Source organism: Fukomys damarensis, unplaced genomic scaffold, assembly GCF_012274545.1.
Source record: "Fukomys damarensis isolate Sample0158 unplaced genomic scaffold, DMR_v1.0_HiC HiC_scaffold_19, whole genome shotgun sequence".
In the NCBI taxonomy this organism is placed as follows: Eukaryota; Metazoa; Chordata; class Mammalia; order Rodentia; family Bathyergidae; genus Fukomys; species Fukomys damarensis.
The window spans coordinates 35,294,346-35,317,367 of NW_022900931.1; the positions used below are offsets into that span (position 1 = coordinate 35,294,346).

A 23,022-nucleotide genomic window follows, 5' to 3' on the forward strand; every position below is an offset into this window, starting at 1 on the left:
CGCGAGCTGACAGCCGCCGCCGCCGCCGCCCACCTTCCTCGCCCGGGCTCGTCCTTCGCTCCTCCGGGCGCCTCCCCTCCCCCTGCCCCTGCCCCTTGTCCTGCTTCTGCAGAAGGTAACCCCGCCACGGTTTGGGGAGCCGGGCTGCAGACGCCGGGAAACTTCCCTTCCCGGTTCCTGGGTGGCGGGGATGGAGGAAAGGAGTTGGGGGCCGGAGGGCGCCGGGAAGACGGAAGGGAGGGAGAGGCCGGGCGAGGCGGTGTCCTGTCAGTGACCTCGGATCCCCGGAGCGCTGACCCGTAGCCCGGCAGCCCAGGGACCGGATTCCGGCCTCCCCGACCCGGCCCTCGCCGCCCTCCCTCGGCCCCATTTTCCTCCCGAGAGGGAAGGTGAGGCGCGTGTGCTGCTGCTGATTTCCGAGCCCACAAGGGTGCACAAGTCCTTGCTGGGGTGGTCGTGGTGGCACCAATCCCATACATCATTCCCACGAGTATTTTCACTTTTGTTTTCGCCGACAGCAAAGATTGATAGCTTTGGGGAGGAGGAATCTGTGTGCTTGCGAGAGCTCCTGTCTCCACACTTAGGGGCTGGTGAAATAAGATCCTCGGACTCTCAGACCTGCTTGCCCGCTAGAGCGTCTGGGCCATTCATTTCCTACCATTGCGGGCATGCAAATTCAACATCTGTGGGGAGTAGGCTGCGTATTGAGTTCTCCCCTCTTCCTCTTGATTTTACTGTGAGCAGTTGAATGACAGTACTTTGGAAGTTTAAATTTGAAGGTAGCCAGAAAATACTAACATTCACTATCGACTCTGGGTTTTCAGTGGTATAAAAATCTTTGAACCAGACCTACCGTGTATGAACAGACTACTGTGTCCATAGCAAAGTATGAGGAACGATCGCTGTTCTGTTTCATATACCTTTTCATAACAGACCGACGAACTGATTGGTTATTCTCTACGTCTTTTGCCTATATCCCGTATTTGGAAGACCCTCCCAAAAGAGTCACAGGTGATATAACAATTGTGTGTGCACAGTTGTTTTTTGTTGTTTTGTTTTGTTTTTGGTGGTTTGTTTTTTTGTGACAAAGTCTCACTGTGTAGTCCAGGCTGGCCTTGAACTCACAGCAATCCTCCTGCCTCAGCCTCCAGAGTGCTGGGATCACAGGTGTGCTCCGCCATGTCCGGCCATGTGCAGTGTTTTCAGTTACGTTTTTTCAGATACTGTGTATGAGTTGAGAACACCGCTGTAGTGTGCATTATATCTTTTGAATATTTGTTTATTTGCAGTACTGGCGATTGAACCCAGGGCCTTCAGCTACATCCTTGCCCCCCCACTTCTTTTATTTCGAGACAGGATTTCACTAAGTTACCTGAGGTGGGCTTGACTCGTGATTCCCCAGCCTCAGCCTTCCAGAGTGCTGGGATTACAGGTGTGTGCTACTAGAGAGGACTCTTCTTGAATATTTAGATGTACATGTGCATCTGAAATTCTCTTCTTACCCATCCTCTCTGGTGTCTGTCATTATTTTTAAAATATGAGGATAGTTTATGTCTTTTATCCTCATGAGTAAGATAAATGTGGAAAGTTAGTTTTGCCTTATTTACTAAGCACTCAATCCATGTGTCAAGCAATATTGTAAGCTTTAGAGATTACAGCATAGGTCAGATGCCCTCTTGGAGCTGCACTTTTGCTTGGGGAGGAAGACACACACACACACACACACACACACACAATTTGAGAGATTGAGTGCTATGAAGAAAATTAAGTATGGAAATGTGGTTGGGGGAAGGTCTGGGAAGGCCTTTTTCCAGGTGACCTTTGACCTGAGGAGGAATCTAGCCTTTGATGTTTCGTTTTGAGACAGAGTATCCCTGAATAGTACAGCCTGGCCTTGAACTCACTGTGTAGCCCAGGCTGGCCTTGAACTCCCAGGAATTTTCTTGCCTCTGTCTCTACCCTCCCAAGTGCTAGGCTCACAGGTGTGTGTCACCATGCCTGGTGGAGTCTAGCCTTTGGAAATTTTATGAAAGAGTATTTGTTTCTGAGGAAACAGTGCATGGAAAAACCTTGAGCTGATATCAGTCTTGGGTCTGGCAAGCCAGAAGCAGCTCAATTAAGGTGGAGCTTGGTGAAAGAAGCTCATGTTCTACAATCTATCTGAAGGAGTTTGTTTTTAATCCTTAAGATACACTGAAAAGCTGTTGGGATATTTATTTATTTATTTATTTATTTATTTATTTATTTATTTATTATTTATTTATTTATGCGTTCGTTCGTTCGTTCGTTCCAGGGATTGAACTTGGGTCCTTGCGCTTGCAAGGCAGGCCACCAAACCGCTGAGCTAAATCCCCGGCTTGGAATATTTATTAAAGCTGGGAGTCTATTAAAGCTCGGTCTAATTTCCCCTTTGACCTTAGATTGGAGAGGAATAGAAAAGCAGGGAGAGGGACAGAAAGAGTCGTAGCCATGGACTGTTGAGGGACAGCAAGGTTTTTGTGATCTGTTTGGGCATTAAAGGTATTTATTGAACTGGTCACAGTGTGGATGAGCATGCAGTGGGTGCCTCCTGAGTTCTGCTTCACCTGAGGACAGTGATGCCCAGTACTGGGACAGAAAAGGTAAGGGAAGTGGCTGGCTGAGAGGGATGGAGTTGGCGTTCGGTTCTTCAGGTGATGAGGAGTAGGCACTTGGCCATAAAGCCATCCAGTCACAAGATCGTGGTGTGATTCATTCCACAAGTGATTTTCAGGCATCATCCATGGAGTGGGCAATGTGAAGACAGTAGTGAAAAAACGGACAAAAACCTGCCTTTTCAGAAAGTAAATTCTAGTGGAGAAAGATGGAAATGGAGCGTCATCAGGGTTTATCTTTCGGTATACTCTATTGTACATTTGAGTAAAAACTGTCCGCGTTGTTCATAATTTGAAATGTTAAATAGAATGAAAACCTCCTTCCACTCTGTCCCCCATCGCTTTGTTTTCTTGTCAGGGTGAGCTGTTTCTTAACCATCTTTCCAAATACACTTTTTGTCTTTTTGGTGTTGCTAGTGATTGAAATCAAGGCCTTTGCATTGAGCAAACTTCCCACCCACCTTCCTATTTTTATTTTTGAGACAGGATCTTGCTTTTTAGTTCAGGTTGGCCTTGAGCTCACTATGTAGTTGAAGCTGGCTTTGAACTCTGGGTGATTGTCCTGCCTCTGCCTCCTGAGTGCTGGGATTACAAGCCTGTGCCACCATGCCTGGTTTTGGGCTTAACTTGTGATCCTCTTGTCTCAGCCTCCCAGAGTGTGGGATTACCAGTGTGCACAACCATGCTTGCTCTAAAGATATTTTGTAGATCTGTAGGCGAGTACTGTAAATGTATATTCTCACCTTTGCAAAACGGTAGCATGATTGATCTGCTATTCTATGTCTTAGAATATTAAAAAGTAGTTAAAAGTTCTGAAATAAGATGAGAACATCTGAAAGAATTAAGAAAAGGAGAAGAAAACTGTTGGGGTACTGAACATATTCTGATTTGGTACCTGTCCTCTGAGTTTTTACCTACAGATGTGAATTGTTTGAAGACTTTCTCTTTTTGTGAGACTTTCTGTAAGGTTGGACAGTTAGTTCCGCCTCACCTGCCATTTTTCCATGGGCTGTGTTTGGTTTTGATTAAGTAGTCTTTTTCATTGATGTGCTACCAGTTAAGTTTTGTAATTGATGATAGTATCAGTCCTTGAATCTTAACATGAAGACCCATGCCTAGCTACCCAACAACTTTTGTGGCACAAGTCGAGCCCTGTTAGTTGAATCATTTGGAAGGGAGAAGAGGAATATTTTTTCTAAGTTGCTGTAAACTTTATTATTTTGAAGAATTAAACTAGACTCATTGTGTTCTCTAATGAATTTGTACTATCTATACTGGTTGACATTCTGACTTTGACTTAGTTATCTTTATTCAGATATTTCCTATGTAAATTGATCTGGCTGGTTTTTTTTCAGATTGTTCTTTCTTGTTTGAGACAGGTTCTCCTTATACAGTTCAGGCTAACCTTGAACTCACTATGTAGCCCAGGATGGCCTGGAATTTGGGACAATCCTGCCTCAGCCTCTGGAGTGCTGGGATTATAGGCACCCACCACCACACCCAGTTGGAGATTGTTCTTGATTTAAGGACTGTTTGGTTTAATTGTTACTTTTTTAAAAATCACTTTTGTTGTTTTATGTGGAAGGTTAAAGCGAACAGCTACTTTTTACTCAGTCTTTGACAGAAAATACTTAGCAATTTTGAAGTATTGGATGCTAGCGACTGTATGTGACTGACTACCTTATGAAATTTGTGTGTAGCTTACTCAACTCTAAGTGTACAGGTGTGAATGTCCAATTTGCAGATTTTAGTTATTAAAGGACTTTCTTTTATATGCAAGTAAAACCTTGCTTGTAATCCAAAGCACTTGTATGTGTATGAAAGTGGAGAACCATAGAGATGATAGAGAGGGAAGAGCCACTGTGACCACGTGACATGCAGGAGTAAGACATCACCCATTTATCAAGTTAGAACTTCTTACAAATGTTTGCTTTTTGTGCAGAACACTCCTCGTAGACTTAGCTACTCACAGTCCAAGGTTTGACTCCTTTAACACGTCTGTCGCCACTGTTACTTAGTGATCCCATTATAGCCTAATTGTGTGTGTCAGTATTTTCATCAGCCAGGCTGATAGTTCATTTTTATCTCTCATCAGCTGAAGCTTTTTGAACACACCTTCAGCAGACGTTTAATAAGCATCTGTTAAGTCAGTACGAAGTCTTGTTCTAATGTAGGGCACTTATCAAGGAATGAAATGTTGAACTTACCCTTTGTAAGTATTTCATGAATTTTCACCTTTGTTTTAATTTGATCGAAGAAGAGAATGTACAGATATTTAAATTAAATTTTTTAAATGTTGAAATAATTATAGACTTAGAGAAAGTTGCAGAGGTAGAGAGTGCAGGTGTGTCCTTCACCCAGCATTTTTCTAGTAACGAAACTCCAGGCTTTGAGTCCCTGCCATTTTCCTGCTACTGTCCTCGCTGTTTCTGAGTTCAGTCTGGGATCAGACATCGCACTGCACTCTTGTCTCATCAGCCACTTCTGCTTGGTGATAGGTTTCTCGACCTTCACGCTGTGACGTAGCCAGGTACTTGGTAGAATGTTTTCCAGCGTAGGTTTGTATGTTTTCTCTTGAGGTAGAAGCTATGCATTTGGCAAGAATACTGCAGAAAGGATCTTGAGTCCTCCTCAGACTGTCCGTGTACCTGGTGGAGATGGTGGTGACTCATTTTCTGAAGGTGGCATCTACCCCTTTCCTCCCTCCCTCCCTTCCTCCACAGGGGCAGGGGCCCACTATGTGGCCCAGGCTGGCTTCTAACCTGGCTTCAAATGTTCTTCCTCAGCCTCCCTAATAGCAGGTGCTACAGAGATGTGCCGTGGCTGCCCATGCTGCATATCAGCACCTGTGACTTCACTGTTTTTCTTCTAGAGTTAATAGGTACGTTGGGAACATTCTAGAAACTGTGAAGATAGTCTGTTGCCAGACTTTTGCCCACCGATTTCAAGCATTTTTTGGTTGATTCTGTTTGTATCAGTTACAACAGTTATGTTCACCCAGTGTTGATCTTGTGTTTTTCTTATTGCCTTCTGTGTTTATTCATTGGGACTCTTTTGTAAGGAAGAACCATCCTGGCTGGTGTGCTGGTGCTTGCCTACAGTCCCATTACTTGGGAGGCTGATGCAGGAGGATAACTTGAGCACATGATGCCAGCCCGGGCAGTGTAGTGAGAGCCTGCCAAGAAAAGAAAAAAAGAGCTGACCCTTTTAATTTGTTTTATTAGTTTTGAGGTGTGGACATTTATTTCTATGAAGGGTTATAGCCTGACATGTTTTCACTCAGTGTTTCCTATCTGGCTTTCAGGTCAGCGCTTTGTCCTTTCAACACAGCTCCATCCTCTTTCTTTAGGAAGAACTTTTGTTTTCTGATCTTATAAGATATTTTAGGATCAATCTGTATTTCTTCGTGCTGTAGCCTTGGAGTCCACCATTTTCCAAGGAGCTCTTCTTTCTTGCTGGAGAATGGTATATGAAGCCAGGTCTAAGGCCTCGTGCTAATGCTACTGTGTGCATGAACTAGGAACATCTGTATATGTACTATCCCTGTATGCAGACATCTGTGTTTGCGCCTTTGTCTTGATTAGTGCACGTGCATGTGTGTCAGGAACCAGAAGCGCATCCTGACACCTTATTTCCAGACCAGCACCACAGGGTCATGCTGGTTGTCCCCCCTCATTTGTAGCTGCTGTTTTCTGACTAGGGAATAGAAGACTGGGAATAGATACAGTGCTGATGTAAGTACCAGAAAGTCCCTGAAACAATGAGTGATATGGCAAGAATAAGATCTCCAAGTAGTCTTAAGCCTTCAGAGAAATTTTAAGCTGTTTCTCAAAACATTTCTCTCTTTTTTTCTCAAAACATTTCTCTTTGACTTGACTGCCTAAACAAAATAATGACATTCTGTAGTTCTAAGGGTTGTTTTGATTGGGAAGCATCCATTTAAATTTTTTTCGAGAATGCTTTGCATTGAGATTTAGATACTTTTTTGTGTATCATAACTTTTTGGCTCCCTTTTCTGGTACCGGGGATCAGACTTGGGACCTTGTGCTTGTGAGGTAGGTGGCAGCACCACTGAGCTAAATCCCACTTTTTAGCTTTTTGAGACAGGGTCTCACTCTGTAGTTCAGGCTGGCTTCGAACTCACTGTGTAGCCCAGCCTGGCCTCAATCTCTTGGCAGTCCTCCTGCCTCAGCCTCCTGAGTGCTGGGATTACAGGTGTGCACTACTATGACCTACAGCTGCCATAACTTTGTTGTATATGTGAGCTAGATGTTTAAGCACTTAGAATAAGGATAGTATTTTGGGGTGGGAGGGGTTAAGTACATAATAAAATGTATGCTTTTGATCATCTTTAAATGACATTAGTTACATTCACAATGCCATGGTGACCATCACCACCATTTCTGAAATATTTCATTACTACCAGTAGCACTTTGCCACCATGAGCTCCCCTGTTTCCCTTCTTGCCATGTCATGTGCCCAGTGTGTGCCCATTAGAGGTGGGTACCACTGTGCCCAACAGAAGTTTTCAGTTTTGTTTTTGTTTGTTTGTTTTGAGACAGGGTCTCACTATGTAGGTGAGACTGACCTGGATCTCACTATGTAGCCCAGGCTGGTCTCGAACTCACAGTGATCCTCCTGCCTCAGCCTCCCAAGTGCTGGAATTACAGGTGTGCGCCACCATGCCCAGTTTAGAAGCTTTCAGTTTTGATGAAGACCAGTTTGTCCATTCTAAGTAACTGACATAAATAGGCTCATAAACTAGTTGTCCTTTTCTGTCTGGTTTGTTTGACGTAGTGTCATGTTTTCTGGGCCAATCTGTTGTAGAACATGTATCCAAACTCTTATGGTGGAATGATGTTCTGATATGTATGATACCCTACTTACCTATTGGTGGGTGCTTGGTCATTTGTGTGTTTTCTTTTTGGAGGGGGGCTCTGGGGGTTGAGCGCAGTTCTGTTGCACTGAGCCACATCCCCATCCCTTTTTATTTTGAGATAGGGTTGTACCACGTCACTTAAATTGCCCAGGCTGGGCTCAATCCTGTGGTTCTCCTGCTCAGCCTCCTGAATTCTGGAGTTACGGGTATGCACCACCACTCCTAGCTTGTTTTCACTTTTTGCTTTGTGAATAATACTGGTTTGAACATTGGTGCATGCATATCTGTCCCTTGCTTTCAGTTCCTTTTTGTATATATTTCTAGGAGATCTGTTACTGGGTTATAGGGTGATTCTGGCTAAGGACTTTGAGGAACCTTTAAAGTGGCCATACCATTGTTTTATACTCTTACCACCAATACACAAAGTTTCCCGTTTCTCCACATGCTGGACATTTGTTTTTTGATTTATTTTATTTATTTATTTTATTTATTTTAAATAATGGATTTCTATTATGTGCAAAGTGGTATCTAATTGCAGTTTTTTATTTTTACTTTTAGTTTTGATACAGTCTCCCTGTGTAGTCCATGCTGGCCCTGAACTCATGGCAATCTTCCTACCTCAGTCTTCCAAGTTCTCATACTACAATCGTTCGCCACCATGCCTGACCTAATTGTGGTTTTGATTTACATTTTGTGCATAACTTGTACTGAGCATCTTTTCATGTGCTTATTCACTGTGTATATCTTATTTGGAGAAATGAGTATTCCACCCATCTTTAAATTGGGTTGAGTGTTTTTGTTGTTTGTTTCTGTACCAGGGGATAAACCCAGGCCCTTTCCACTGAACTATATCCCCAGATCTTTTTTGCTTTTTTTTTAAAGACCTTTTAACTTTTATTTTTTTGATGGTGCAAGGGATTAAACCCAGGGATCTGCACATGCTAGGCAAGTGCTCAACCACTGAGCTATTATAGCCCAAGCCCCTCAGGTGTTTTTTTATTTGGAAACAAGGTGTCACTAACTTCCCCAGGCTGAGCTCAAGCTCCTGGAGCACTAGGCTGCAGCTGTAAATTTTGATGAAGACCAGTTTGTCTATTAAATTTGCTTTTGGTGTCATGTCTAAGAATCATTGCTAAGTCTGATGTCGTGAAGTTTTTTTCTACTGCGTTGCCCCCAAAGAGGTACACTTATAAGTCTTAGGTTTATATCTTTGTATAGAATGTGAAGTAATGTGAGTATATTTTGAATGGATTGTCACTGGGCAACTCTATGTTGGCGCTTATAGCTAGACACTCCAAACCTTGACTAGCTCAGGAGTTAATTTTCACAGAGTTACAACCAGTGCAGTCAATAGGAAAATACTGGATGAGAACGAAGGAAATAGTGAAGGATTCTGATCAAATGTTTTTCATTTTTTCCCTTCCCACGTGGGTAAACATTAAAATGAAATGCTTGTGAGAGATGGAAAGAAGGAAAATCCTTTAAATAGGAACTATAGGAAAAAAAGAAAGAATGAAGCCATAGACAGCAGTGTGGTATTGGTGTTTATTAGACTCAGTAGCATGGAAAGAAAAGTAAAATTACAAAGAGGAGTAGAAAATATTACTTTATCTTAACTGTCTTTCTTTCCTGTCACTGAGGCACAATACCCAGCACACGTAACTACAGAGGAAATTGTTATTTTGGTTCACTCAGGAGGCTGAGGCAGGAGGATCCTAGGCAGGAGGATTGCTGTGAGTTTGAGACCAGCCTGGGCTATGTAGTGAGTTGCAGGTCAGTCTCAACTACATAGTGAGACCCTGTCTCAAAACAAACAAACAAAAACAAAACTGAAAACTTCCAGCCCTTGCTTTTTTTTGAGACAGGGAGGCTGAGGCAGGAGGATCACTGTGAGTTTGAGACCAGCCTGGGCTACATAATGAGTTCCAGGTCAATTTCAACTACGTGAGACCCTGTGTCAAAAAACCACACACACACACACACACACACACACACACACACACACACAGAACCAATTCTTTGATTCATTGATTCTTTGTATTGTTTTCTTAGTCTCTGTTGCGTTAACTTCTGCTCTGATCTTTATAATTTCCTCCTGAATATTAGTTTCGGTCTTGATTTACTCTTCTTTTTTCTAGAAGCTTGAGGCTTAACATGAGGTTGTTTATTTGAGCATACTCTTTTCCTGATATGGGAATTCACTGCTATAAATTTCCCCCAGGACTGCTTTCATTGCACCCTATAAGTTCCAGTATATTGTGTTGGCATTATCATCTAAGTGTAAAAACTGTTTAATTTCTTATTTAATTTCATGTGTGACCCATTGATTGTTCAGTAGGGTATTATTATTATTATTAATTTATTTATTTTTGGTACCAGGATCAAACTTGGGACCTTGCGCTTGTGAGGCAGGCAGCGGAACCACTGAGCTAAATCCCTGGCCGGAGGAGGGCATTATTTAATTTCTATGTTTTTGTGAAGTTCTTGTTTCTTTGGCCAGTGATTTCCAATTTCATTGCACTATGATCTGATAATATGCATGGGATAATTGTAATGCCTTTGCATTTGCTTAAGCATTTTCTTTTTTGGGGGGGGGCACTGGGGATTGAACTTGGGACCTTATGCTTGCTTGCGAGGCAGGCGGTGGCATCACTCAGCTAAATCCCTGGCCCTGCTTAAGCATTTTCTATGAGCTAGTATGTGGTCTGTTTGAGAGAAAGTCCCATGTGCAGCCGAGAAGAATACGTATTCTGATGTTGTGGAGAGGAATGCTCTGTAGACATCTACTAAGTCCATTTGTTCAAAAGTTTGTATCAGTTCTGATATTTCTTTGTTGATTTTTTTTTTTTTTTGTCTAGTTGATCTATTGGTGACAGTGGGGTATTGAGGTCCCCCATTATAACTGTATGAGTGCTTATATGATTTTCCATGTTTGTTAATATCTGTTTTGTATAGTTGGGTGTGCTGCTATTTGCTGCCTATGTATTTAGGATTGTTATCTCTTCCTCTTGGATTGTTCCTTTTACCACGATGTAATGTCCTTCTTTGTCTTAATCAGTCTAAACTTGAAGTCTACTTAGTCTGCAAATAGAATAGCTACCTGTACTTTTTTCCAGGTTCCTGTCACATGGAGTATTGTTTTTCATCTTTTGACTTTCATTCTATGAATTTCTCTTTGAATTAAATGTATTTCTTGTATGCATCACATTGTTGGATCTTGCTTCTTGATCCATTCTTCCAGTCTGTTTCTTTTGATTGTTGACCTGAAACCATGTACATTGATGGTTATAACTGATATGTATTGGCATCCTTGTCATGTCATTTTTCTGTTGTTGGGCCTCTCCCACCACCTGTTTAATTACTTACCTTGCCTGGTGGATTCATTCTGTTGGAGTTCATGGAGTTGTAGTTCTTGTTATCTCTTTCTAGAATGTCCTTCAGAATATTTTGGAATGCTGGTGGTCATGAAATTCTTCAAGTGTTCTTTGTCATGGGAGTATGTTATCCATCAATTTTGAAAGATTGTTCCACAGAATACTTCAATCTGGGAGTTGTTTTCTTTTAGGGCTTGAAATACTTCACTCCAAGCTCTCCTTGACTTAAGCATTTGTGTTAAGTCTGATATGATTCTGATGGATTTTCCTTTATAGGTAACTTGTTTCTTTTTTCTAATAGCTTTTAATATTCAGTCTTTGTGTTGAATTTCTGGAAGCTTTATTATTACATAACTTGGTATATTTTTTTGGTCATTCCTTATTGAGTTCTATATGCCTCACTTATGTGTATGTCAAATTTTTTCCCCCCTTGCTTGGGATGTTTTCTGCCATTACTTCTGTGAACAGGTTTTTTTATGTTGTTTGTGCTATTGCTTGATTTTTCATTGACTATGATCAATCTTGTGTTATTCTTTGCATCTTCTAGCAGCTGTTGGATTGATTTTTCATGGCCCCTTGGTATTTTAATGAAAAGTTTCCTTTCATGATCATTAACCTCAACCCTGTCTTATATATCTGATATTCTGTCCTCATTTTGGTTCATTCTGCTGGGTATAATTTCAGTGAAAATTTTAATCTCTTGTGTATTTATTTGAGTCTGTTTCATGGATTCCATTTCTTTCCTATGTTGGACATTTATGGTTTCCATTATTTTCATAAGCTCTTCTATATTCTTATCTGTATTTGCTCTAGAGTTACTAAGCCTGTATTTCATCCTGGTCACCATCTCTGTAGTTATCTGAGATTATTTCTGATAATGATTTTATTTCTGGTGCCTCATTCATCTGCTTTGTTTTGTTTATTTGTTTGATACGGGGGATGGAGCTCGGGACCTTACACTTGCAAAGCAGGAAGTAGAACCCTTGAGTTAAATTCCTGGCCCTCATTCATCTGCTTTGCTACTTCTCCTGTTACACTTCAGCTAGTCCAGGTGGGTGGGTTTTAAATAAGATAGATTATTGCTCCCTGGTGAGCTGGATGTTTGGGGTTGTGTCTTCTTATTTTCTGTTTTTATTTTTAGTTCAATTCTTGTGTTGATGCTTGTAAATTGCTTATTTCAAGTAGATTTATTGCTAGTATTTAAACCCTTAGGAAATGACTGCTTTTTAGGATGTCTTCCAGGTGTAGCTAGCTTTTGGGTTTTGAGTCTGTTGCAATATCCTACCTCTTCAATTTATTTGGGATGAGAAGTTACTGCCTATTTGGTGTAGTCCGTATTTGGCACTGGCCTATAGTATTGTTTATGAACTTAGGCACTCTCAGTCTTGCCATACAAGGAAGAACAACTGATTAGAATTAGTGTCACCTTGACTAAAGTAGTGCAGTTTTTAATAACAATAGCATCAAACACAGCCTAGAAAATAACAAACAATGGTACCTATTAGTTTTCCACCTTTGACCATATGAACTAGATTTTTAGTTATATAACAAGATTTAAACCAATCCAGAAAATTGTACCTTGTAACTATGCCCTCAATATGACAATTTTACCCTAAGGGAAGACAATTTAAAAGGGCTTAGGGGGAAAATAGAGAAATAGAAGAAGATGATGAAGGTAGAAGCAAGACTGGAAGACAAGAGATTACATGAAGTTTGAGAAACTGATGAAGAAGCCAGGAAGGAAAGAGAAGGAAGAAATAAAAACAAGAACAGAACAGAATAATAACAGCAAGAAAACTAGAAACAGTTTTCATATTCACATAAGGACAAGATCAAACAATTAAGGAAAAAGAAAAGAAACCAAAAGAAAAATAAAACCAAAGAAAGGAAAGAAAGAAGTGAAGAGATAAAAGGTCTACTTTACGGAATGTCTCTGCTGCCATTGGTAGACAGAGTGGGTGGACAGAGCCAAGATCTGTGTTCAGGAATCCCCTTAAGCCAGCTGTGTATTTACAGCAGGATAGTGGATAATCCCCAAACCTGTACCTTTACTTCCATTGAAGTTCAGGCTGGTTTATGGCTTTAAGGCTAGAACCTGATTTGTTTGGCCTGCAACACTTCATTTGCCTCTTGTCCTCTTGAACTCAGCTCCTTGGTTCTGCAAACTGGAACTCGGTTTTCCCTCACCCCAACACTGGGAGTTGATAGATGGAGCCAGGCTGCTGCAGCTCTGAGTTCAGAGCTCAGTTGCCCTCTTTCCAAGGTGGCTACTGGCCAGTTGCTGTCTTCTGGGGGATGCCTGAACCTGAGTGACTCACCAGCCCTCCAGTTTGCTGCATCTGCTCTGTTCCACTGGTGTGTTTCTCTATGGAGGTCTCTGGGGTTGCCTGTATTCGCAGTGCGTCTGCAGGTTTCAGCCACCCCTCCCATGCCAGGACTCAGAGAGAAAATGCCACTTGCCACCTCCTTCTTCTACTTTGTTGAGGCCTCTCTCTTCATTATCCCCATGGGTTTCAATTAATGCTTCAGATCTGGGGGACCCACTTCCCTCTTTTCTTTCTCACATTGCTATATTCTATTATGTGGACACCAAGAGAGGCTGTTTCTGTGCTGTTTAGCACTCAGACATCCTCCCCGAAGTACAACATATGATAAATTTTTTGACCCTCCTTCCAAAGTTCTTGCTGGTGTCTTCAAAATGATATCAGTGAAAAATATAACTCTCAACTTGCTAGATGTCAGATGTGCCAAGTTTGTATCCCAGGTATGTGCCACTGTGCCTGGCTCAAAGAAAATCTTTGTTTAGTTGTTAAGATGAAGAACATGCAACAATGAGTCTAGTATTACTGTGTATCTGATAGAACTTATTTAGAATATTCATTTCTAGATTCACATTTTTTTTTCACTTTTATACCAGTACTTTGTTTTCCTTATGTCTTATGTCTTGACGTATTGGAAAATTTCCTTGGCCACCCTAAGACATCCAAGTGTGGAGTGTCATGTACATTCCTATAGAGGGCCGTGCTACATTTTATTTCCCTGCAGCCAACTGGTTTCTAAGTGGCAGGTCAGAAGGATGCAGGAAGGACAGTGGAGAGCAGCTTTGTAGGGAAGCCTCAGGATCCAGTTTCAGTTTCTGGGTTTGGTTATTAAGAGCTGTGTGTAGAAGGGAGTCTCTTCATCTTTTTTTTTTTTTTTTATGGTATTATGGATGGAACCCAGGATGTTGCAGTGCTGTACCACTGAGCTACACTCCCAGTCCAGGCTCATTGTCTTTAGAATGTTATGAGAAATTAATGAAATACTGTGTAGAATGTGTTTGTCAGAGTTTCTAACAGGTTGACATAGCTGCTACTACCGCCTTTTTTTTGAGTGGACACTGTTAACACTGATAGAATTGGCAGGGCACCTCATCTGCAGTGTCCTGTGGAAAATAAGTGCCATTGTGTCAAATGCATATAACGTAATATGTTAGATTGCCTTTGTTTTTACCTTATGGACACTTACTGGAAGAAGTAAGAAATAAGTATGGACACTTACTGGAAGAAGAAGGGGATTTGTTTTGTTTCTTTTTGTTTTGAGGCAGGATCTTGCTCTGTAGTTTAGACTGTCTTCAAACTCACTACGTATCCTACATTGGCCTTAAATTTATCAGTCCTCCTGCCTCACCCTCCTATGTGCTAGGATTACAGGCATGTGCCACCATGCCTGTTCTGAAAGAAGAGGATTTTAAGTGGTTGTATCCATATCGAAGGCTGAGATTTAAAAGAAGTGTTTTCAGTGAAATAGTTAGAGGGACAGTTGATGCATACCTGGCTTAAGTCTTTCACCTTTTTAATTATTCCTTGCCAGTCTTCTAAAGAAGTGCCAGAACATAGAAATTACATAGAATCTGGCAAATAGATTAAATTGTCCAAAGTAAAGGAGCAGTTGAAGAAGTGATATATAAAGCTGATCAGAGTTGAAAGTGAGGCAAGTACTCTGAATTTTATTATAGTCAATTAAAACTAGGAACTCTTTACAGAGTGTGACTCTCTTCTCTTAAAAGCAGCATATGTGCAAAAGTGGACTTGCCTACCAATGAGGGGATTGACACAGGCAGAATACATCAGAATAGATCTCTTCTCTCTCTTTGTTTTTTTCCTTTTGAGGCAGGATCTGGCTGTTTAGCCTAGGCTGGCCTTGAATTTAGGGTCCTCCTGCTTCAGCCTTCTGAATAGCTGGTATTGTTATACTGGCATAGTAGTCTTGTGCCACTGAGCCTGTCTAGTTTTTTGGCAAGGCCAGTTTGTTACTTCAGTTATTTGTCTAGATTATTAAAAAAAAAAAATGAGAAAGCAAATGAAAAAGACCTTGGACTTCAGACTAGTAAGAATGCTGTGAAGTCATGAAAAGTCTGTGTAGCCTCGTGGGAGAAGATAAAAAGTTCATTTGTGGAGAAACAGCATCTTTAATTCTGCGGAGGTAGATTTACAGTATTTTTCTGGAATGAAAAGCATTCTGTAACTTAATGTAGTATAGATATAGCCCCCACTGCCCACTCCCCACTGCATTTTGAGACTGTTTTTCATTATTTACATTTGGCAACTGAGATTGATGGTAGACTGCTATAATTCTCTTTATTGCTGTCCCACTAATTCTCTCTCTTTCTCTTATTTTTACTTTAGAAATATTCTAGAAATTTGTAAGCAAGAAGGTTGTATGGTGGGATGTAGGTGTGATGCTCAGATCTGTGGGTCACATCTGATCACAGCAAACATCCTTGCATTTCTAACCTCCCAATAACAAAGGCTTCTCTTAGCTGTATCTCGGTATTCATTTGATGTAACTAGACTGAGTGCTTTAGAGTTTTAGATCTTACAATATGAGATGAGAGAAGCCTTCTGGGTCAGTGTGGACCAGCGGCAGTTTTGGGTCTGCCTGTGGAAATGGGAAATGATGCAGTTATCCGGGGATTACACACGCCTATAATCCTAGCATCCTGGGAGGGTGAGGCTGGAGGATCTCAAATTTGAGCCCAGCTCGGGCATTTTAGTGAGTCCCTGTTCCAAAATAAGGTAAAAGTAGCTGAGAGTGGTGGTGCTCCTTAGTAGTCCTAGCATTTTGGGAAACTGAGGCAGGAGGGTTCCACATTCAGGTCCAGCCCAGGCAATTTAGTGTTAGCAAGATCCTGCCTTAAAAACAAAACAAAAACAGAAAACAAACTGAGGGTGAATCCTGGTGCAAGGTGGCTGGGTTCCCAAAACAAATGGGCTGGGCTGGAGCCCGGGGATTTAACCCCTGGTACTGTCAGGAATGCTGTGTGGAGTCTTCCATGTTTCCCTTGTTTTGAATATGTAAAAGGTAACTTATTAGAGCCCACTGAGTGACATTTAAAAAAAAACCAACCGTGGTAACTTGACCCTGAAATCAGTTTAGGCCACTGCATTATATCTCATTGGTAAATTTTGAAATTGCCATATATTTATTGCAGGTAGTGATCGATACAGAAATAAAAAGGTATCATTCAGCAGTGTTTGATTTCCAACGTAAAGAGGTCCCAGTAGTAAGTAGTTACTTACATTATGGATTGTTATCCTTTTGGAAGGCAAGTAAAATATTATACAGTAAAACATTTATTAGAAGTTAAGTTGCAGTCAAACTGATTAGTACATAAACTGCGGTTATGTATTTTACTAACAGTTTAGACTTCAAATTTAAGTATTTATGTACTAACCTCTGTTCTGTACTTAAAATTGAGTGTTTGAGACACTATAATTCTATCTGCTGAAATGTGATTCTCTGAATCACTGCTTTGTATGAAATGTTTGCTTGAAGAATAAAATAAAATTAAAATGTATGTACCTTTTTTCGAAGTTATACTTTTTAATTGTGTGTGTATAGAGGCATTTATTTATTTTGTAGTTGTGACGATTAAAGCCAGGGGCTTGAACATGCTAGGCTAGCTCTCTACAGCTGAGCTACACTTACTTATTTTCCAGTACCAGGGATTGAACTCAGGACCTTGTGCTTGTATATGTGCTGCCGAAGCGAACACATGACCTTGTGCTTGTGAGGCAAGTGCAGTGCCACTGAGCTAAATCTCTGGCCCTGAGCTACATTTATTTTGAGACAAGAACTTGCTGAATTGCCCAGGCAGTCCTTGAACATGGGGTCCTCCTGTCTTAGCCTTCCCAGTGAGTGGAATTACAGGATTATACCACCTGGCCCAGTATGGATTGTATGGCTTTTCTTTTTCTTTCTTTTCTTTTTTTTTTTTGGTACTGGGCATTGAACTCGGGACCTTGTGTCTGCGAGGTGGGGGGCAGCACCACTGAGCTAAATCCCTGGCTGTGTGCTTTCTTATTACTGAGCTTTGAGAGTTCTTCATTTAATTTGGGTACCAATCCTCTGTGTGTCCGTTTGTGTATCTGTTCTTTATCAGATGTACACCTTATAAATGTCTTCTCCTAGGTGGAACTTTTTATTTTCTTGTTAGTATCATCCCAAGACCAGAAACTTTCTTGTATTGTTCAGGCTTTATGTGTTCCAGTGATACAGGGGGAATAGATGTCGCTTCAAAGCCTCCTATACGTCCGATGCCCTGAGCTTGTTTCCCAAAATCGCAGAATGAATTCTGAGGAACAACAGAGGTTAAGAGTGGAAAATTTTACTGAGGGGGGAGAAAAGCTTCTGAGAGGGGGACAGGAGGGTCCATAAATGGGTTGCCAGCCAGCCCACTTCTCAAAGAGAGCTTTATAGAGCAGAGTCACGAGGGGTGGGTACCATGTGGGCAGAAACTGTCACCAGCCAATAAGATCGCAAGTACAGTCGCTTAGCTAAAACTGATCCAGTATTAACCCAGGTACGTGGATGACACCATTAATCTCAGTGGACAGTCTGGAGTCTCAGTGGTGTCAGTCTTAGAGGGTGGGAGAGGACAGCCCACCCCCAGTAAGACACTGGTCTGTCTGTGAGGGAACCAGTAATCTCCACCTTCTGTCCATACGCAGGGGAGGATGCAGATCTGGCCACTGTGACTTAACCTTCTTCAGTTGTGTCTCCAGCCCCAGCTCCCACACGCTCTCGTGCTCTGTGCTGACCTCTCAGGGCCCAGCCCTGTCTGGCTGCCCACAGAATTTCCACGTAACGCAGCTGTCTATAACACTTGCTAGAGCATCATTGCTTAATCCTTTCTTATGGTTTTTTAAAATGCAGTTCTGTAGGTTCAATCTAGGGCCTTCTGGCTTCCCTCTCCCCTTTTGAATTTCAAACTGGGGTCTTGCAAGGTCACCAAGTTATCCAGGCTGGGCCCAGCCACCCAGTGGTTACATATGCATGCACGCCCAGGCCTGGTGCAAATTTTATTCACTTATTTTTAATTTTGTGATAGGATTGAACCCACGATCCAGGACTTATGGTTTAAATCTGGATTCAAACAAGGTCACACTGTAGCTATTACCTTTTTAGTCTCTTTTGAGAGACACCCCCCCCCGTGTGTATACAGTTTATATGTTGAAGAAATCTTTCTAGTAGAATTTCCTACAAAAAAGATTTTGCTGGACTTGTAGGTCAAATATTAGCAGTGGTTCTAGTCAGATGTGGTAGTGCATGTCTGTAATCCCACGACATGGGAGCCTGAGGCAGGAGGATCACTGGTTCAAGGCCAGTTTGAACTACATACTGAGACCCTATCTCTAAACAAAGATAAGAATAACATTAGAAATGGTTCTATGTATGATGTCTATAGCATACAGGCATGCAAAAACCATTGAATAAATTGGAGTTGAAGATGATAATTCCTTTTCAATTGTAACAAATCGTATTCTCAAATCTTTAAACAAAAACCGAAATGAGTTTAACAAGTCTTATTTGTTTGTTTGTTTGTTTGAGGCAAGGTCTCACTTCCTAGTTCAGACTGCTATGTAGCCCAGGCTGGCCTTGAACTCACAGTGATCCTCCTGCCTCAACCTCCCGAGTGCTGGGACTACAGGCGTGCGTCACCATGCCCAGCTCACTAAGTCATTATTAAAACCTTTAAGTGGTGGCACATACCTGTGTTTTGGCTACCGGGGATGTAAGAGGACCCCAACTTCAAGACCAACTTGGGCAATTTAGCAAGGTTATATCTGAAAATAAAATAAAAATGCTGGCGGTGGAACCTCCCAAACTCTGGGATTGCTGGTGTGTTCCCCTACCCCTGGCTGAGAAGTCCTTTATGTATTAATATGTATGTAATATTTTCCCCAGTATACATTCACGAATAAAACAGTATATAGCAGTGTGAGCAGTATACTCTAATGAGTTTGTATAAAACTGGCTAACTGAAGAACTGCTGTGTAGGTGGATAAAAGTGTGTGCACGCGTGTGTGTAAAATACCTCCAGGGACACAATATTTATTGCTTCTGGTGGTACAAGTGGATGGCTAGAACTTGGCAGTAGGGGCTGAGATTTCAGACTTTTGTGCTTCAGAGCATGTAATGAGTCTTTTCTCACCCTCATCCCTGTTAGATTACTCTGAACTTGTTACTAGGATTTTCGTACTTCTCTTGTTTAATGTTTATTACTTTCATCGAATTAACACTTTGCATAGCATTCCATTTATTTGAATTGTACAACTCAGTGGTTCTTAGTGAACTCACGGAGTTGTACAGCTATCGTAACAGTCGATTTTGTGATATTTTGAACACCCCATTCAGGATCACTTCACATTTTCTGTAAATTGTACAGGCAGCTCCTACTAATGTATTTTCTGTGTCTGTGGAACTGCCTTTTCTGGCTATTCCATGCGAGCAGATCCTTCATAGGTGGTCTTCTGTGATCCACTTCATGCACTTTGTGTACTGTTTTTGTGGTGTTGGTGTTTGAACCCAAAACCTTGCACATGATGCGCCGAGGGCTCTGCCACTAAAGCTGCATTCCCAGCCACGAGCTTTTTGAGGTTCATGTTGTGTGTGTATCACTACTTTCGTCCTTGTATTGCTCAGTGATCGTTGCACGGATATACTACGTATCTACCCATTTTGGTGTTAATAAATAGTGTTTCTAGGAACGTTCTGTACAGGTTATTACATGGACGTGAGATCCTATCTCTTGGGTATGGAAATAGGGTTTGTTGGGTCACATGGTAACTCTGTGTATGTGAGGCCACACTGTGATATCCACAGAACGGAATAGAATCGCTGCATTTCTCTAAACATATTTCCTCCTAAGGTGTTATGTGACTACGATTTTGATTTTACAATTTGTCTAACAGCCTGGGGGCGACGCATGACTATGGTTTTACATTTTATCTAACAGCCTAGGAGGTGGACAGTAGTGCAGTGATTGTGGTTCTGTTTTTGTTCTTTGCCCTATTTCTTTCACATTCTGTGTACACTCACCATGAATAAATTATTTAAAAGATTTCAGCAAAGTTAAGACCCTTAAAATGTTCTGTATATATGGGCTTTCTGATGGGCAAGCAGAGATTCCACTGACTATTTCAGCAGGCTTTCTGCAGTTGGTTTTTGGTGTGTTTCACTAGGCTGGTAGGTGGTGGTTTCCTTGTGTCGGCTTGCAGATTTCCTACCCCTTCAAGCCTGATTATCAGTGCATTTGTGTTCATTCTACAATAAATCCACTGGGAGGTGTCAGTCTATCTTATTAAGGAGGTGGTCTGTGCAACCATAAAAATAATTTACAACCATGGTGTATGACAGCCCATTTTCTTTCTTTTTTTTGTTTTTGACAACCCATTTTCATAAAGAGAGAAAAATGAATGTGACGGGAATGTTGCCAGCTTTTGGTATATAGAAAAAAATAGTCTTTACTCTCAAGAAACACTCTGATAATTCTAGTTCAGAATGATTAAATGCTCTAGTGGAAGTGAGCATGGAGTCCTCACAGTGATAGAATTTTGGGGGACCATCATTGTACATACAGTCAGTCATTGACTGAAACGTAGTTGTGGTGTGGGTCTGTGTGACTCTTGTTCTCACTAGGGACCAAATCATAATGCATAAGGCACACCTAACCTGAGCAAGACTGAGAGTCGTAAAAGCTGATGGATTTGGACAAAGAAAGGCAATATCTATTTGTCTGTCTTGCCTATCTCTGTCCTGTAGGAATTAGGTGAATGAGTGCAGAGGATGTGGTAAGGAAAAGAGAAGCATGTCGGACAGAGAAAAGCAAGCAGAGGAGCAGCAGAGTGTGAGTCAGGCTGGTATACGCAGTGACCTCTAACTGAGGGAAGTTAACTAGACTCAGCCCAGGGAGTCCTGTGAGAGGAGGCATAGAGGTGCTTCAAGCACTTCTTGGTCGATTTAGCAAGTTTCTGTCTTAAAATTAAAAATAAAATAAAAAGGATTGGTGATGTACCTTAGTGCAAAAGTTCTAGGTTCAGTCCTCAATACGGAAAAGTTTGTAGGATGTACTGGGATTGTAGTAAGTTCTTTATACACGTGAACAGCTGTTAGGATTTCTACAGGGGGCTAGATCCCAGAGTGTTAGTAGGTTACACAGCAGGGGATGGACTTGGGGAAATAGGGTGTCGTAGTTGGACAGGATGTGGTGAATAGGAAAAGTTCAGTGGGTTCTCCCACCTCTTAAACCATCACACAGTATCATCCAGCCTCCGTAGTGGAGGAATGCGTATAAAGCAAGGAGGAGAGTCGTTTGCTAGGAAAGGTTGTTCCGCATGGTACACTCTCGTGGACATTTGACTTTTCTCTCAGTCTTCTCTTTCTTTTCCTTATCCTCTGTCAGTGCGGTCTTCTTTTGGGGGAGGTACCAGGTATTGAACTCGGTTCCTTGCGCTTGTGAGGCAGGCGGCAGAATCACTGAGCTAAATCCCTGGCCCCTAGTGCTTTCTTAATATGAGATGGGCCTTCACATTGTGGCTGGGGTTGTGCCTTAGGCTGCCCTCTGCCTGTCTCCTCTTTTCTTTGTATGCATTACCCGCATCCACACACCTCTCTTATTTGTCTGTCCTTGTTTCTTGCTTGCCAGATAGGCAAGTGCCTTGACACGAAGAGAGACATGTTGGGCAGAGACATCAGTATACAAAAATCACCAGCATTCCGATGTACCAGTTACCCCTGAGAAAGAAATTAGAAAACAGTACTCTTCACAAAAGCTTCAAGAAAAATTAAATGCTTAGGAATTAACCTAATAGAAGGAGGACCTCTGTAATGAAAACTATATTCTAAAAGGGGAGATTGAAGAGAGTATCAGAAAATGAAGAGACATCTCCTCTTCATGGATAGAATATTGTCAAAATGACTGTACTTCTAAAACTGATGTTATGGCTGTGTCTAGATGTCCCCAAAGCCTCATGCAGTCATAGGTAGCGCTTTTTAAGAGGTGGCTGGATCTAGAGTGTATGACACTGGGGTTGATTCATGGTGCAGGGACACTAGGATTAAGGGTGTGAGTGCTAAGTAGCCTGGATAAGATAGAAAGGATAGAAAGAGCTGTAGTTGTCCCTTTTTGCTTTGCTACCATCAGCCCACCATGAACTGTTTGTCCTCTGCCTTGGAGCCAGATGTTTATGACCTGAATCCTCTACAAACTGTGAGCTAAACAAACCTTTCCTCCTTTACCTTTGGGCATCAGATATTTTGTTTTAGCAACAAGAAAAGTACCTAAGACAGAATTTGGCACCAGAGAAGTGGGGTCCTTGCTGTGACTGTACCTGATCAGGTGGTTCAGGAGCCTTTGGGAGTGGCTGTGGGAAGAATTGTAAAGGTTGGGAATGCAGGCTGGAAAAATAGAGCAGCAACACCTTAGGCTGGACTTGATGGCAGATTCTTGTGAGAGCTCAGAAGACCAGAAGGCTGATAGAAATCTTGCCAGTAAAGACTAGGCTTGGGAGGTTTCTGCTGGGAAGGACTGCATTGGCTGTTGGACTCTAGATGATGAGTATTATACCTTGGTAGAAAGCTTGTCTGCGTTTTGCCTTGTGTCCAGAGACTTTGCCTGATAGTAAATTTAAGGGTTGTAGGCTAATCTTGCAGAAGAAATTTCAAGGCAGTCTAATATTGAGGCCATGCATGGCTACTTTAGGGGGATTTTAGCCAGTTCTATGTTGAGAATCAAGAGCAAAGATTACAGCAGAATGATTCAAAATGTTGTGAGTTTGGCCAGAAAGTTGCAGCCTGCAAAAGTGAAAAAGAG

At 41.7% G+C, this 23,022-nt stretch overlaps 1 protein-coding gene across 2 annotated transcripts in view; it reads left to right on the forward strand.

The window, feature by feature from the left end:
• The window catches only part of Cul2 (cullin 2), an 85,185-nt gene that overhangs the window by 233 nt on the left and 61,930 nt on the right, over window positions 1–23,022 (forward strand). Inside the window, exon 1 of one of the 2 annotated variants that reach the window (XM_010614751.2) lies at window positions 7–115. The exons of the other annotated variant lie outside the window; for it this stretch is intronic. The gene's annotated coding sequence lies outside the window, so the exon portion shown is untranslated. Of the gene's footprint in view, window positions 1–6; window positions 116–23,022 lie in introns of those variants that run through there. 2 annotated transcript variants of the gene reach the window in all.